We start from the raw sequence: 18705 nt of genomic DNA, 5'->3' as shown, positions 1-18705 counted from the left end.
CACCATGACCACCAGTCTGGAATCCAAGCATCCAGAGCACGGAAAATGCTCTTCTGAACACCTGTGAAGAACTGCTCACATCCCTGCTGTCCTCATCCTTCTGGATCTCTCTTCTGCATTTGATTCAGTGAAAAATTGCATCCTCATAAAAAGACTCCATGACACCCTTGGCATCTCAGAGCGGGCACTGGACTGGATTACCTCTTTCCTAACTGACCGTTCCTCCAAAACCATTATTAGCCCATTCCTCTCCCCTACTTCCTCCTTCACCTGCGGCATCCTGCTGGGCTCCATTCTTTTGACCTGATTCTTTAACATATACCTTTCTCTGCTGGCACGACTTGTTTCCTCCTTCTCTCCCAACTTCCTGTGCTGCCTCTCTGCCATCCAGGGCTGGTGCACTGCCAATGACCTCTGCCTCAATACCAGCAAAACAGAGATTCTCCCTATTGGGTCCCCTGCACCATACCTTTTCCCTGCACCCTGCACCCTACTTCTTCCCTGCACTCTGGCCTACCTGCATGGACTTCCCCTAGCCCCTCCTCTGAGGCCAGCAGTCTTGTAGTCAGCTCCGCTCCTCCCTTTCCTTCATCCGTGATATTCAGGATATTGTCAAGAAGTCCCACTTTCAGCTCTTCCTTCACAAAGGAACTCTACCCTTCCTCACCTTTCCCCAGAGACTCAATGTTACCCATTCTCTGGTCCTCTCCAGGCTAAACTACTGAAATAGCCTCCTTCTTAATCTTCCTTCGTCCACCATGTGACCCCTCCAGCTAACCCAGAATAGGGCAGCAAGACTTATCCATGGCCTTAAGCCCAGGGACCACATCTCTCCTGCCCTACAAAGCCTTCACTGGCTCCCGGTCTCAGCACAAAGAAAATTTGAATCCCTCTGTATCATCCACAAAGCTATCTGGGGCCAGGGACCACTCTATCTTTAATACTTGCTGACCAAATACTCTCCTTCCAGACTCCCCCATTCCCCTGGCACCAACGCCCTGCGGGTTGATCAGTTTGATAAACAGAGAGCTAGTGGGTAATCACTTTCCTTGGCAGGCTCCCTTCATGTGGAATAACCTCCCTCTCTCTCTGCGTCTTGGCCATGACCACCTTAAGTTCTGAAAAAGCTCCAAGACCTTCCTCCTTACATCTTCCTTCTCCTCCTCTCTTCCCTGCTAATCATACAGTAATGTAATTGTTGTGCAGGGCTCTTATGTGTCCTTGGGGCCCTGATACCCCATTTTTCTCATCCCAGCTGCTGTCGTTTTAATGCACTTTCTTTCTTCTCCTCTTAGCACTTACCCTGAGCACCACAGCACATATCCCTCACCCCCCTCCCCTCTGCAATTGCATGTTCTGAACACTCAAAAGGCATAGTAGGTTTGTCTCCCCTCCCTTTTTATTCTCATTATTTGTTTTTATGATTAATTCAATTATTTATCTTTGTTGTAATTCATTGTCTACCTTCCTTGTGCCCACCCTGTTGCCCTGTGGGTGCTTTGAAACAGTTTTGCTAATTGTATAAGTGCCTAAGTTGAGTTTCTAAGACCTTAGACTCCTACCAATCCTAGTGATGTGCATTGAAAAGGGCTTTCCAAACTAGACGTGTCTTCCCTTGTTGGATAGAGCCACTCTATGCAGGGCAATGACATGCAGTCCTGATGCTGACTCTAAACATGGCTCTGTGGTACACACCCTTAAGAATGGTATAGACTCCTGTCACCCTAAGAAACAAAAGACAAACCTCTGGTTCACATAAGATCTCTTGATAATTTACAATGAAAGAAAATAAAGAAAAATAAAGAAATTGGAATGGCATGGAGAACCAATTTGTAAGACAAGTTCCTATTAAGTACAAGGCGTTCTACAACATATATTATTCAAGTCAAAAGGTCTCTTGATAGAACGGCCACCAGGCGGCGCACAGATGGAGGGTGTAAGATAGAGCCTCTCCGTATCCCTGGTCCCCCATATCTGCAAATGTGCCCCTATTTGCCCATATTTCGCTGATTCCACAATGCTGGCTGAGCTGAAGGACACCCAGAGCGCACAGAAGCAAAAATCTGATCCAAATTGGACATGGAATTCAGGAGAAACACTGTCTGAACTGGCGACCTGTACACAGCAGAGAAAATAGTGCAAGGGACGCCCTGTCGGAATTGAAACAATATTATGCCTCCTATCGCAGCAATTGTATGTGTATTGGCCTACGCCAAGTTGTCTATACATCATATGCGAACAAACTCTGCGGCAAGGTTTTGACCTTAGAGAAAGTAATGTAAGCCGCCATCTTGGATTAAGCCGCCATTTTATGTTCGCTTGTAATGTGGAAGTCACCCTGAACATCAAAATGGAGGCCGAATGACATTCTGAGTAAGATTCCGTTGTGACCTCCGTACACACAAATAATTAATATGCCTGCAGGCCACTTGTCGGGGTCGCGAACTGAGACCTTGTCCTATTGTTGACCTATGTGTAAATGTACAACTATGGCCCCCATTACAACTCAGGCGTTAAGGGTTAATGGCACCGTTAACCCTTAACGCCTGATTCTGATTTTAACGCCTGCTTTTAGCAGCCGTTAAAATCCATGGCGCTAATCCGCCATGATGCTAATTACGCCACCGTAATTTACGGTGGCGTAATAAGCGCCTTCCCCACTCCCATTATGCCCTATGGATTGGCCTGGCTAGGAAACGATAGGCCCGATCCATAGAATGGTTAACCCGTGAGGGGGTTGGCCAAGGGCTGGATAAAGAGTATAAAAAGCCCAAGTATTCCAATGTACGGTCTCTTTGTTGAAGTTCGTTACGTTACTCTGAGAGCCGAATAGCTATCCGTTTGTCAATTGACTTTGGTAACTGTTGTAGCTTTTACATAAAGCACTTGTATGTTCTTTGTAACCTGTGTTGGTGTGTTTCTTTTTGGGCTTCCCGGCCTCATATTATTTTTATGTTTTCACAGCCCTACGGCCGCGTCCCTGGAGGAGGAGTGGGCGCTGACATCTGGGTATCCCAGCGAGGAACCCCCCACAGAAGCGACCATCCTGCTACCTCAAGGAATCACACCCTGCAAAAAGCTCAACCGGGCTGGAAGTAACGAGACTGGACAACAGGTATGACTTCCCCTCCCGCAACGTAACGCTGTCACTGCAGCCTGTCCGTCCACTGCAAATCGAAGCTGCTCACAGCATCCTGACACAGCCCCCGTACAAAGGGTGCAGACATCAGCACAGTTCCAAATAAAACAGAGTTGTGAAATAAAGTCACTTTAAACTGTACTGTGACAGGATATCCCCCTAAAGCATGGACTGCATCATCGGCAACCCCTGCCGTAGGTGACCAGGAGCTTCCACCCTCCACTGCCACTGCGTTTTGCTCCCTCACCCCCACAGTCACCAAACTGCAGCGCTTTCCTGATCCGGAATATTCTGCAGTCCTGTGGACAACAGCTACTGTCCCCCAGTAACGCCATTCTTACACAGTAAACAAATTGAGCAACGGTCCATCTGGGCCTCATTTCCCCTGCCTAACGGCCACCATTAAAGTGATTCAGGAACATTCCATGCTTTCCTCCATATACTAAAACCCATGCAGTGATTCCGAAACAGGCCCGCTCTGCAGTCTCATGCTACACTCAATAGATATCGCTGAAGCGATAGCATGCAGAAGCTGGACATTGAAGCGCACCTCAGGAGGAGAGCGGAATAGACCCACAAACTCCCCAGTACGTCTCAACAACGCAGTGTGACACAGTTTGTTCCTTCCCCACACCATCATAAGGCCCTAAAAGGGCACCTTGATCACCTTGCCCCACATTAAACTACTACATGTTGCTGGGCGCGTCATGCCAGAGCAGTAACAAGGGTCACCACAACCCTATTCTTGTGTGTGGCCCATTCCGACCGCAGTCTCCTCTACGTGGAACTGGAAGCAGACACCTGTTTGACACTCTGGTGCTCCCAATATATACACGGGTAGCAGACCATGCTGCCCTAGCTCCGGAATGGGAAATCCAACTGGGCACACAAACGGGCCCACAACCCTGCATCCGGTGGTTGTAGAACCTCTGGCAGACCCCAACCAACTGTTCTCAAGAGTCACATTGGACAAGAAATATGAGGACCCAACAGAGACGCTGGCCAACACCCCAGAGTGATCTGGAAGAAGCGCAGAAGGTGTGTGGCCCCTGAATTGGGGCGTGTGCACGCCGGTGCCCCTTACGTGTAATTGAGACACCAGGGTTAACCGGACACACAAGCATAAGTCGGCAAACTGACAGCACTGTGACCTAGACCTAGAGGCCCTACATACATACCGGCCACGAGCTACTCCTTGGACACCGTGCAACCAGAATCAAGAACCCTCCGTCACAACAACCATGCGATGCCCTGGGTGTCCTCAGACCTTACTCCTCTGGCTTCCAATGCCATAATACCCTCAAATGACACCAAGCAACTATAACACAAGGAGCCCAGTGGGGAAGGGCACACCAGCGCATGGAGTGTAAGGACAGGCTAGCCAGATTTGCATTCACAGGTGGACAAAACAGCGACCCCTCTACCACTTCGATGACAATGGCAGCAGAAATGCAAAACTCAATGGCCACCAAGGGAGATGTCGCCGCACTCATGGATGAAATAAGGGGCATGCGTACTGATATTGGAAACAAATTGGACAAGATCACCAGTAGGATGGATAAAATGGAGGATAGACTCACAGAAGTAGAGCACAACCAGTCATCCCTCGACACTATTGAAACACAAATCAGCATTCGAATAAGCGGAATAGAATGCCGGGGGTGGACCTGCTGTTGAAGATGGATGACTTTGACAATCGAGAGAGGAGGAATAACCTCTGTTTCTTTGGGATCCTGGAAAGAGAAGGGGAGACCGAAGGCGAATTGAGGAACACTATCCACCAGATCCTAAAGAAACTCTTCAATGACGACAACATTGACGCCACAACAATCGATAGGCTTCACAGGGCTGGTGGACCGACTGGAGGCCCAAGATCTGTCCTAGTTCGTTTTCATAATTATAGCGACAGGCACAACATTCTCGAGAAAGCTAGAACGTCAGGCGAGATAATGATGGACATGGAACAAATTTCCATATACCAAGATCTTTCTTCCATAACTTTGAACTTGACGAACAAAAGCATAAACTCATCACAGACTTAGAAATTAACAATGTCATAAAAGAGCTACTAGTGGGGAAGAGAGTGCCTCGGACAACCAGTCCAAACCCTACAAGAATGCTGGATGGCAGACTAAGAGATCAAGGAGAAGAAGGATTCCGGGAGCCAGAAAATTCCTCAAACTTAATACACCTTCGCCCAACGCATTGTGAGGAAAGTTAACTTCTCGATGTGCTGACTGCACAGATTAGCCAGTCAAACCGTCACCAGTGGTGAGTGGGATATCACTCCCAATGTCATTGGGGCATACTGGATATTGACACACATTCTATAAGAGCCCTAATAGGAGAAGATACCTCATGTTGTTACATAAGTTGTTCGAAGTGTTTAAAGTTCATAATGTTGTGGGTCCTTCGTAAATGACCAGTTAGAGCACGGGGGTACCCGTTAAATTGATGTTATATGATGGGGTCAGGTTTGCAGACCTCACCAGTGGCTCAGACTTGTCTAGTTGCTAGATCTGGGAGAGACTGGCGCCTCAAGGGAATGGGGTTTTGGGAGGGAGGGGGGAGGGTAAAACGGGAGCATGTAAGGATAGGTAAGGGAGGAGCGACAACAATCTCCATGCAGACAGAGATGGTCCGAGCAACAGCTGGTAACACAGGCTTGTATGACACATCCGATGAGCATAGCTGGTACACACGCACAAGTGGCTTTTACATACACTACATATGGCGGCACTTACAGGACCCCACAGAAAGAACTCCCTTTGCATATCCATGGTGAATATTAAGGGCTTAAATTCACCCACCAAGAGATCTTTGGTTGCCAGGGAGCTCCGGAGGTCTAATATTGACATTCAATTTCTCCAGGAGACTTGATATTAAAGAGGCAGCAAGAGGAGAATTCCCTGCAGCCTCATAGGTGGTACATACTGGAGCTCTGGCATCCTTAAAAAGTCGGGAGTGGGAATCCTAATACGCAAGAGGCTACACATGGCGGTTATGAAAACCTGGGCAGATGCAGAGTGGAGGGCACTACTGGTCACGGGAAGCATAAACACACAAATATCACCCTTGGAACTAAGTACAAACCCAATCAGGGCAAGAAAAGATTTCTCCACACAACCTCAGAATAAATAATTGGCTCGGCACACGGTCACCTTGTCCTTGGGGGCGACTTTAACACTTGGATGAACATGACCCTAGACAGACAAACCCGAGATGGCGTGCAGAGCCTACCTCAGGCACAGGCAGTAGCAGAGAACAATACAACCCTAGAGTTACATGGCCTCAATGATAGCTAGAGAAATCTTCACCCACGAGATAGAGTGTTTACTTTCTACTCCGCCCCACACAGCACCCACATGAGAATTCATTACGTATTCATATCAGAAGGCCTCTTACAGATACTCAGTAACTCAGACATCCACCCCATTGCATGGTCTGATCGCGACATGGCATCAGTAGATTTAAATCGGGAAGGTCTCTCTCCCCCAAATTCGAAGTGGAGATGTAATGAATCCCTGTGGAAAGATCCAGTTTTTAAGGAAGAGATAGAAACTGAGTTTAAGCAATTCTGCACAACCAATGACACAGGATAAGTTAAAAAAGGATCGGTATGAGAAGCAGCTAAGGTCACCTGGAAGGGAGTCCTCGTTAGAGAAAAGGCCAGGAAAAAAAGAGAACGCTCACTCATAGAAAAGGGGCTCAGGCAGCGGATAGGCACAGCTGAGTAGCTTGCACAGTCTTCCCCTGACGACAGGTCTAAACATCTTTTGGAAACCAAAGAGCTGAGGGTAGAGCTGAGGGCGCTCAAAATAGGAAAGCTAACCCAGAGCCTGCATTTTTTAAAACAAAAATTCTATGAAAAGGGGGACAAAGCTAACACCAGTCTGGCAACCCGACTGCGCAAACAGAGATCAGAGAGGTGGGTTGATGCATTAGAAAGGCCAGTGACATGTCAGCCCCCAAAGAGGACATTGACGCCTACCTCAGGGAGTCTCACCTCCCCTCATTATCAAGATGATGCTCTTGAGACATCAATCTCGGGGTAAGAGGTGCAGAATGCCATCAAGTGTCTTTAAAAAGTGAAGGCCCCGGGAGATAACGGCTTCACCCCAGGATGTTATAAAACATTTTCTTCAATCCTCACCCCCTTTCTGGTGACTCTCGTTAATAACATTCTGGAAACAGGCAAGGCGCATCCATCATTTGCCCAGGCACTCCTCACAGTAATACCAAAAGAGGGTTGGGACCCAAAGGAGTGGGACTCAAATTGCCCCATATCATTCCTCAATATTGATGCTAAAATATATGCCAGAGTCATTGCGGCTAGACTAGAGCAACATCTGCCGAGACTCATACACCCCGACCAAGTCGGATTTAAAATGGGATGTCAAGGGGTGGGCACAATGAGGAAGACACTCCACCTAATAAACGAGGCACTGAAGGCAGTGGGGGACCCAGCGCTTCTCTCAATAGACGCTGAAAAGGCTGAAAAGGCATTCGACAGGGTGGTTTGGGACTTCCTAGAGAGGGTCCTCATTCAAATAGGCATGGGACAAAGGCTCCACCGAGGCATTAAGGCGATATACTCGTCCCCAAGACCTTGTGTAGCGGTTAATGGAGGCTATTCTAGGTGGTTTGAATTGAAAAGAGGGACCAGGTAGGGTCGCCCACTATCAGCTATACTCTTTGTCCTCTCTCTCGAACCACTTGCCCAGAAATTGAGACAAGATGAAAGGATGGAGGGATTCACAGTTGGGGAACAGGTTTATACAATGGCCCTATATGCCGATGACATACTCATACACGTAACAAACCCTCTAACGTCCATCCCAGCAGCAATTGAGATAATTGAATCTTATGGCTGCTTAGCCGGGCTCAAAATAAATACTGGGAAATCGGTTATTCTCCCGATAGACAAAAACAAGGATGCCGATGTAGAACGTTTGGCTCCTCTGGGTATAAAAATTAGCCGAGGCACGCTGTGGTACCTCGGCATCAACATCACCAGAGAGCTTAAAGACCTATATGAGGAGAATGTTCCCCCTCTGATGACAGTGATGGAAAAGGATCTTGAGAGATGGACCAAACTTACAATCTTGTGAATGGGTCTGCTGAACGCCATTAAGATGGGGATCCTGCCAAAAATACTTATTTCAAATGCTTCCCATTCAACTACCCGATAATTATTTTGCAAAGACTAAAAACTCCCTGCTACACTTTTTATGGCAAAACAAAAATCCCAGGGTCCCTAGACCGCTACTCCACCTTTGCAAAGACAATGGAGGGGTTGGACTCCCGGACATACAGCTATTTTATAGGGCCACAAAACTGAGAATTTTATTTCTGCATCTTAGACAGCGTACAGACTTACAGTGGGTGGGATTGGACAATCATCATTTCCGCCCCTCCAATGTTGGGGAATGGCTGTGGGTACCCAGAACAAAACTACACAAGACATTACGAGAGCACCCCATACTCGGGACCCTGTGGGATGTGTGGAGGCAGGGGAAAGGGATGAAAGGGGTCATAACATGGCCCTCACACTTGGGACACTAGTGGGTACCAGTAGTCCGAGATGCCATTCCAAACCCGGAAAGGTTCCAAACCTGGTCTGAAGCTGGGCTGGAAAGAGCGGGACACCTTTATAACTATACAAGAACTTGAAGAGGGATTTCGGATAGGCCCACTCTCGTTATTCCATTACTTACTATTGAGAGGGGTCATGACCAGGGATATCTGGAAAGACCAATTACAGAGATCACTCAATCCATTTGAGAAAATACTAGACACCAGTACGGGTACCAGTGGGAGCCAGTGGTATCATCGGTGCAATGTACACAGCCCTAGTAGAAGGCCGACCTATAAACTGAAAGCTAAATGGAAAGCCGATTTAGAACGGGACTTGTCCCTGCATACCTTGCTCCAGATATGTAGGAAAACTGCACAAACTTCCGTAGCATGCCAGTACAAATTTAATAGTGTTAAATTACTTTGCAGATGGCAATATGATCCAGCCAAACTCGCTAGGATGTACCAGGGAGTAAGCCCTTATTGTTGGCGGTTATGTGGAAAGAAGTCCGACTATTGGCACATGTGGTGGGGGTGCGCAGGTGTACAGACATAGTGGGATGAAGTTCTTAGCTGGATAAAGGAGCTAGATGGCGTGGAGAGGGAGACATTACCACTCATGGTTTTATTTGGTTTGGAGGAATCAGGTGACGCTGTCTGAAAACCGAAAGCCAAGGATGATTCATGGTTTACTTTTGGCTGCTAGAGCGTGTTTCGCAACTTCTTTGACAATGGAATTGCTCCCAACAAAAAATGAATGGATTAATGTAGCCTGAAACATATACCGGATGGAAAACTCTACTGAAGCCATCCATGGAGATCGTACGTCCATCGACATGAAATGGACCGACTTTTGCTCCAAATATATTGCACGATACAACATGTGCAAATCCATCAATATGTATCAGTCCATTAATGGTCACTGAGTATTGCCTGTGTTAGGACCATAATGTAATGCAAAGGGTACCTGCTAATTGCAATGATGGTGCAATGATGGGACAAGTAAGATAATGCCATCTGATAATGTGACAACCACATGAACCTGAGGTGGTAAATGGGGGTGGGGGGATCGGACCTAAAGGTCGGGGGGGGAAATAAACTAACACAAAGTGATAATGCAACATGCTGACGCTAACGCAAGACGCATCTTATTACTGTTATAATCCACTGATCCAATTGTTGCACTCATTTTTGTTTATATTTTGATGTACAATTATAAACTCAATAAAAAACAAATTTAACAAAAAAGAGTCTTGGAAATAGACACAAGGAAATATGTCACGCTCTTTGATTAGTTACTAAACACTAGAAGCTAATAAGCCATATTACAATTGTTGCTCTTATTTCCTATCTTGGCATTCTGATTAGCAAATAACATAATTCCTTGAGGCACCCTGCAACACCCCCCAATACACTGAAATCTGCCCTGGGTATTCGTCTCCATAAACAAAATCTCGGCAGATCCTCGTGATTAAGGGGGGCTCCAGTGCACCTTTCCTCCTGGAGTTGTCCACAGCCTTTGATACAGTCTCAAATGACCCTTTGTTTTCCAAAGTGGGAGATGCGTGGGTGTTGGGTAAGAGCTTAGAATGGTTGGAGTGCTTCTTCCCTTCACCTCCAGAACCTGGGCACTGCATCCTGGGGTCCCACAAGGATCAGGATTATCCACTCGTATTTATAATATCTATGCCAGTCATGGCATTTAACTGTGCCAATGGCAGCCAAGTAATCTCCAATGTAAATCTTTATTTATTTTGTATTTTATTGAATTTATATAGCCCTTTACTCCAAAGTGCTTTACATGAGAACAAGTAACATACAGCAAGCATAAGATGACAATTGAATCACAACTTGAAAACAGTATAAAGAACAATTTACAATATTGCAGAGTTGGCGAGGGAGTAGGGAAGGGCAGAGGTGTGCAAGGGAGTAGTAGATGTTAGAGGAGGTAAGAGCGGGAGAAAGAGGGAATGCAAGAATGTGAGAGGAAGAAGAGAGGAAAAAGTAAGACTAGAAGAGAGCAGAGGGAAAGGAGGAAGGAGGTAACTGGGATGGAGAGGCTAAGGAAGAGCAGGAATAAGAGGTGAGAGGAGAGTGGTAGGGAGGAGGAGAGGAAACATAGGGTGTTAGGGAGGTGAGTGAAAGAGATAAGATTTTAGAGAAGAGCGAAAGGAAGGGTAGGAGGGAGAAGAGCGGATGTGAAGGGGGAGGCGGTTCCAGTGGAAGGGAGCAAGGAGTTGGAAGGAGCGGAAGCAGGAGGAGGTGCAGGGTAGTGGAGGAGGCGAGAGTAGGAAAAGATTAGCAGAGTGGAGAGAACGAGAGGGGGATAGAAAGTAAGAAGGGATGAGAGGTAGGGGGAGCTTTTATGACAAGAGCTCTACTGTATTTCATGGCTGCCTTATGGCCTTCTGGCTATTCTCATTTGGATGTAGATAAGTAAAATAAAAATGAATACATTTAGGAAACAAATGAAGTCATTGATGAGTCAGCAGGTGTCTCTCCAGTTGAACAATGACCTACTCAACTCTGAACCTGTACTGAACCGCACAGTGAGTTCAGGGGCTTAACATTCCTCATGGCGGCTGTAGGGTCTATTGAGCCACAGTTCAGCTCGGCTTTCAAGAGGTTTCCATATGTAAATGGAAGGCAGAGACCACAAAAGACTGCAGCTGTTTGTCTAGCTCTGGCAGCCATTACAAACATATCTCACCAGCAGTCCCTTCGGTTCAATGGTTGCCAGAGAACAGTAGAGTAAAAGTCCAGTCTCTGCATGTGACATATAGGGCCTGTCATGGAGTAGGCCCCTTGTTTGTTTACAAATATAGCCCAGCACAGCATCCCCTCCAAACAGGGACTGCCTGGCCGTTTCCCCAGGACCTTATGGACCATTACATGCCCTTCAGCAAACACATATACATGTCTGAGTATAAATGCCTGAGTATTAATGCCTGAGTATAACTGCCTGAGTATGGGGCTCGGGGCCCAACTTTGCAAATCTAACTTTGATTAGCTATGGTGGGTATCTGGGTGATTCCCTGAGTCGCTAACAAAGAGGTGCCGCAGTGTTACGAGCCTGCTTTGCACAGATGCCATCAGTAACATTTCAGATCCAAACAGAAAAGAAATCAGGCCAGAAAAATCCAACCACTTCCATGCAATTGGCGTTCATACAAGGTCTTTTACATCTCCAGTGTGTGATATCCACAGCGTGGTCAAACATGTTTGAACTGTATTCTATAATGTATCTAATTGGTTATACATTTTATCAAATACAGTGCAGATGAAAAAAGTTTCAATATTATTTAAAGAAAGAACTATGCAGCATATTCTTTTGCCAGAAAGCCAACATGTGTGTGCCGACATTCAGAGCACAATCTGCAGGTACTGATTCCTGAATGCAGGAGTACCACTGACGGCTGTCTGCTGCCTTGGAAAGCCCCCATTAGACCTGGTGTGTATGTATGTGGCTGCGCTGACTGCCCGACATTTAGGTAAAGTAAAATGCATTTGGTCGGGAATCTGGTTATCCACAGCCATGGAAAGAGACGGGTTAGTCTCAGACATCTTGGGTAGGAGCAATTGTGCATTGCCAAACCCACAACTGGAATTGGAATAGTTACAGAGTTCGTGATGAATTTGCTCTTAAACCATGCATAATAATTTGGCTTACTGAACACTATACCAGGTCTTTAAAAAACGCCTATAAAACACTGCACATTAACAAATTCATGGAATATTATCACATATTAAAACCTTCATAATCACAAAAACACACCTTGAGGCCAGCCTTGGGTAGAGATCCTCATCCGAGATGGAGCAGTCACTCAGCTTGGGACCACAGCACAGAAAACACCCCCACTGGAGAGAAAGCACACATGAGTAACACACAGCTTTTGGAGCAGAGAATTAATGCTTGCGATGACATTCGGCCCAGATCTGTTCTTCAAGTAGACTCCTCACTCGAGTCTTGTTAAGGAGCGATATTATATATGTTTTGATTGTTTTGAGAGGTGGGCCCTAGAGGCAGAAGTGATCTGCATCTTGGCATCACCTGTAAGCCCAGAACCTGCCTGATAAAAAGTTTTACCTTCTTTGCACCAGGAGCCTGAGGCAATGTTGTATCCACCAGCTGTGACTGAAGAACTTGGTTGATTAAAAGTTTCACTCATTATCCCCATGCAGAAAGCTGGATGCTTCAGCTGCCAACGCAAAATGTACTTGATTAAAAGTTTCAGCACTCACCTGAAACTTCATATCTACTTTGATTAAAATATTTAAGGCATCATTTACAATTTGGTGGTACTTCCCAGAGACTACCGTCCAACCTAAATAGGGAAAATGACAATCATCCCTAAAAAAGATGTAAGTTTCTCAATAACTTCTAAAGCATACATTCTAGACAACACTGCATAGGATGCAACCCTTGGTTTCCTTCTCAGAGTAACTTCGATTGATTGATTGATTGATTGATTAATGATCGAGTGAGTACATCTTTGCAGCACATTGTACCCCTTCAATAAAAGTCATCAATTTGACGGTCCATCTCTCCATATCGGAATGTAAAGTCACATGGTCAATGTTGGCTTGTCTCCTGTCTACTCCCAATGTGCTCCACTAGCAATTATTTAAAAATCCAAGCACAACAGGGGTGATATGACATAAGTGACATCCCTTTCCCTTTAGATGACAAGACAAGCAGTGATGTCCTTTGCTTACTTGGCATATATTGGGCCCTCATGCCTGTGCTTTATCCCCCTCCCATGACCCTAGTGGCTTGACCCTGTTGACTGCTGACTCTGCCTCGCTGGTGGGAGTGTGCACTGTGGCACATTCTGTTATTTACTCTCTCCAAAGCCACCCCTGCAACATAACCCACATTCCACACTCTCCCATCCTTGGTATAATTGAGGAGGGACCCACTTTGATCATCTTTGTGGATCGGTGCACCTGGACACGCCTTGCACACGTGTTTGGGTGACTTCAGGCTTACCGTATATATCCTACACTTAAGGTATTTTTTTGTGGTTCTCCTTTTGTCACACAATTCTGCATTTCGTCTCTGCATTTTTAATGTTCCTCCTTATCGCTACCTGTGACTCCACCTCTTCCTGCTTAGATGACCTGATCAACTTTTGTACACCTCAGATCCTTTGGCCCCCTGCCATGCATGTATTACCAAAGCTACATGGGCATCCCTGTCCACACCCGGCTACTATGTTATTTCCATAACTATGAATTTCCTGGCCAAGATACCAGAAAGCTCTTCATGGGCATTGAGCAATACATTTCCTGCATGCCCTCACATCACACAGCCCCCAGGGCAGGGTACACAGTCACCTTTCATCACATTGTGGAACCCTGGAATTATAGGGTACATATCTGAGCTGCCAAGTGCAAGTCCCCTACATTTAGTGCCCAGTTCAGCAGTGCTTAGTGCCCCAATGGATTCATATGAGGAACCATATGTCAGGGTTCAATGTCAAATGTTTTCCCGAAGGAATGTTTTTTATGTTTCTCTGGAACTGAAGATGGTTAACAATGGATTTCATGGTGACAGGAATATCTTTCCTGGAGGAGGCACCAGCAGTATCCAACATCCTGCCCCCCCAAGTGTTTAGAGCTGAAGGCAGAGTCATCAAAGCCAGCAGATCTCAAGGGCTCGGATGGAAGGTATTTCTTAACATTGCATCCAAGGTGACAAGGGCCGTGCTCCAATAGGCTTTTTTGCATGGGGCAATGAACCGTGATTCTGGTATTTTCTTCATCTGGGAGCCAAAGTAGAGAGAGATGTGATGTGGCCCTAAGGTTTAAGGAAAAGGAAAATCTGGTTGCCGTTTCCGGAATGAGCTGAATCTGCCGGGTTAGATTAATGGGGAGGACAGGAAGGAGGCAGTTGCAATAGTCACTGCAAGGCAGGACCACGATGCATGTCAGAATATGGAGCTGGAAGTGCGATTTATTTGTGAGATCTTGTAACTGAGGGAAAAAGACAGGATTGTATCTAAAACAGCACCAACATTATTTGCACATGGTGAGAAGTGTGTAGGAACTCCATGTTCTGAAGGTCAAACGAAGAGAAGCAGGAATGGGGGCGCCAGTGTAGATAATCTAAATCATCATTGCACTGATACACCAGTGATTATCCATCACCAAGTCTTGGGTCTGAAGGAAACAATCCAGAGTTCTCTGGCACTTGGAGAATGAAGAAATTCTGCATACCATTGTTGTAGGTTTTGAAAATGGCAGCATTGGGAGTTCTGATGTCAACAAGAGTTCCCAGATAAGCATTAAAGAGACAATGAGAAAGTATGGAGCCTTGGGGAACTCTCCAGTACGGTGTGGTGAGCGCAGAGTGAAAATGGCCTGATCTGATCCAATTCTCTCCATTTGAAGCTGCATTTGAGAGCAGAGCCAGATAATCCCAAAACATTCTCAAGACGGCAAAGAAGATAGTAATTGAAAAAGTAATAAGGTTTGCTGATAGGTCCATGAGGTTATGCATTTTGGCGATGTTGGTGTCGAGCGACCTCAGAATGGCATATCTGATGAAGAGAAGTGTGGATTCTGAACCTCTGACTGGCTGAAGCCAGATTGATGGCCATGCGAGGGGTCTCATGTCTCATAATATTCCAAACGCAGTTGTGTGGCCACCTTTTCACTGATCATCTCTAGGAAACAAGTGTTGGTGATCAGGTAATAGTTAGCCAGGATATTGGGGTCATCACTGTTTTTTTTACGAGAAGAGAGATGTGCATTTTCTCCAGGAATCGTGGAAAGAAACCAGTTTAAAGGGAATGTCAAGTCAAAGTGGCTATGGATGGAAATAGGGTAATGACATTAGGCCTCATTACAGTTTTTCAGGTGCAGTAAAAGTGCCAGTAAAACTGCTGGCAATTCTGGCACTGGGACATGTACCGCACTGGCAAAACACACGTTTGCCGATGGGGGGACTGATTTACCACCAGCCAAGAACTGGAGATAAATCTTGCCATCACAGGAAGAAATACACTGGAATTGCCGGCACCGGTAATTCCAGCAATCCTCTCCGTTGAGTCCTTTGGGACTGCATGGAATAGGAATTTACTGGTATAGCTGTCACTTGTAACATGCCAGTAATTCTGGCATTCCATGTGGCGGAAAAAATATTACCATTTGGTGGCATCCTGACGAATTTACTGGTGGGATGCCACCAAAACCTTGATGAGGGCAAGTGTCTTTAATGGTTTGGGCCTAGCAGGGGATGCCTTGCACTGAGAATCCTATCATGCTCTTGATAAGCGGCACACACTCAGATTCTGTGATAGACTTTAGAGCTGAGAAGGAGGCAGTGGTCTTAGAGCCCGGGTTCAGGTGATCATGTCATGCCAGAGATTGCCTGATTGAGGGCTTCGATTGGCACAAGGAAAAATGAGGACTAGGAATCCACAAGTGCCATGGAGGCTTTGGGGGAGGAGAAACATTATATAGGATATCAGAGTTCTGTTTAGTAGACAGATTGGAAAACTGAGTGATGCATCATGATGGCGTAACATTTTCTGTAACTATAAGCAGACTTTTTTGCAATTTATTTCCTTGGTCTTACATCAGCGCTGCTTGAAAGCTAGGTTTGCTTCTGAATGTGTTTTTGCGACAGGCAAGAAATGATAGATTCAGCAAGACCAGTAGTAACATTACAGCTGTCAAAGGTTTCTCTGACCAAGCCAGCTCCAACTAAGATGCTCCCAAAGCAGGTTGTCGAGTTGGTTGAATTTTACACTTCAAGCAAGAGAAGACGGTAGGAGATAGTGTTCAGACTGAGGAAATGAAGAGATATCCATCTTAGACAATTGAACAGGTGGGGAGGACATTATGGAATCTAGAGTATGACCGCCTATATTAGTAGACTCAGATGGTCAAACAAATGCAGTCAGAGAATCAAACAGATTGGAAAAGGCAACAGAGTTACTGTTACAATGATAATCTAAGCAAATATTGAATTCATGAAGTACAATATGCCTATCTGATGCAGTTTGTTGATTCCCAATGAAATCAGCTAATTCATTAAGGGCGAGAGTGAGGTCACCTGGTGAAGGATTGATTGTGACAAGGATAATCCAAGTATTAGGACCCATGAGACATTTACAGACTAGATTTTGAAATGAGGAGGTTCTGACACTGGACATACAAGTATTCAGGACAGAGGACTGGACAATTTGGGAAAAACCACCTCCTACTTTTTTCGGTCTATTGCGAACATGGATCTTCAACCCCTCAGGCAGGAGTATGACCAAAGTTATGTAATCATTAGAAAACTATGGACCTCATTACACAGTAGGCGGTAAGGGTTTACTGGCACCCGTAAGGGCACTGGTGCAGGTAATCCCTTACCGCCCTACTATGAGGTTCCTCAGCGGGTCCTGTCCTTAACGTCTGGTTCAACCAGGCTTTATGGAAGGGAACCGCTAAGGGACTTCAGAGCTAATAACGGTACCGCTAATAGAGGTAGCGTTATTAGCTCCTTCCCCATTCCCATTGAGCCCTATGGTCTTTGTGTAGCTGAGTGTGGGAGAGTGGTCGCCGGTGGCCCCGAGGGAACTGCAGGGCTGGTAGCCCTGCCTCGGCATCCGTGAGTAGATTGTGTTTTGTTTTTAAAAAAAAGAAACGTTTCATCTGCGCTCGTAGCGCGTTGTTGTGCCTGCTCTCCCCCTCCCCTCCCACTTCCTGGTTCTCCTCTCCCTCCCGCCTCCCTGTCCGCCCACCCCCCCTCTGATTGGCTTCTGCCTGCCTCCCTTCTGGGCTACTCGACGCCCGCTCCCCCTGCTCGCTTCTTTGTGTAGCTGAGCGTGGGAGAGCTGTCGCCGGTGGCCCCGAGGGAACTGCAGGCCTGGAAGCCCTGCCTCGGCATCCGTGAGTAGATTGTGTTTTGTTTTTAAAAAAAAAAGAAAAGTTTCATCTGCGCTCGTAGCGCGTTGTTGTGCCTGCTCTCCCCCTCCCCTCCCACTTCCTGGTTCTCCTCTCCCTCCCGCCTCCCTGCCCGCCCACACCCCCCTCCCCTTCCTCTCCTCCCTCTTCCTATAACTACACCCTTTGGGGCAGCCCTCTGCCCGGCAGCCCCCTGCGGCTAAGGGCCCCAAGGCCAAGGGCGACTCCTTCAGTTGCGGCTCCCTGTGTGTCTGCAGGTGTCCGCAGGGGACGCAAGGCGCCTGTACTTTGCCATTTCCAGCTTCGCGCGGCCCACCCCACCTACACCTGGTCACTTCCTTCGCATGGTGTCTTCACCTCACTGTGTTCCACAGTTGAGGTAAACTTGGGTTTTTTCTCCCCTCGCAGGATTCTCTAACTTAGGTGGCCTCTGTACCTAATACTCATTTGCTGTTCTGAAATGTGGTAAACTTGGGTTTTTTCTCCCCTCGCAGGATTCTCTAACTTAGGTGGCCTCTGTACCTAATACTCATTTACTGTTCTGAAATGTGGTAAACTTGGGTTTTTTCTCCCCTCGCAGGATTCTCTAACTTAGGTGGCCTCTGTACCTAATACTCATTCACTGTTCTGAAATGTGGTAAACTTGGGCTTGCCGCTCACATCCTGCCTGCGTGCTTCTCGTATCGTCTGTCTTCCCGCCCCCACACTCCCTCCTACTCCATGGTGCTCTCTATCTCGCCTATCTTCTCTAACTGCTTCTCTATTGACTATCCTGCTATCCTCACTAAATCTGGTAGCAAAAAGTTTAAAAAGGACATCCTGGTCTCCAACCGAGGCCTCCCTATCGCTGACACCTACACTAGTGCCTGCTCTAAGGAAACTCTCACTGACATCCTCTTTTTCGTGCCTTCACCTGACCTATGGACCCTTCATATTGTCTCTGTGCTCTCTCCTTTTTCCTCTTCTCCCATTAATGGTGGCACCCGTTGGGATGTCCTCTTGGCCCCCTTCCGCTCCTCTAAGGCCATCATTAATGTCTACGCCAATGGGACCGTCTTGGTCCAAGGCCCTCAGGCCAACCTTCACCT

This window comes from Ambystoma mexicanum, chromosome 3p, assembly GCF_040938575.1.
Source record: "Ambystoma mexicanum isolate Mex_15411 chromosome 3p, UKY_AmexF1_1, whole genome shotgun sequence".
NCBI classification, from domain to species: Eukaryota; Metazoa; Chordata; class Amphibia; order Caudata; family Ambystomatidae; genus Ambystoma; species Ambystoma mexicanum.
The sequence above is the reverse complement of the archived record's forward strand: the minus strand, read 5'-3'. Positions refer to the sequence as shown.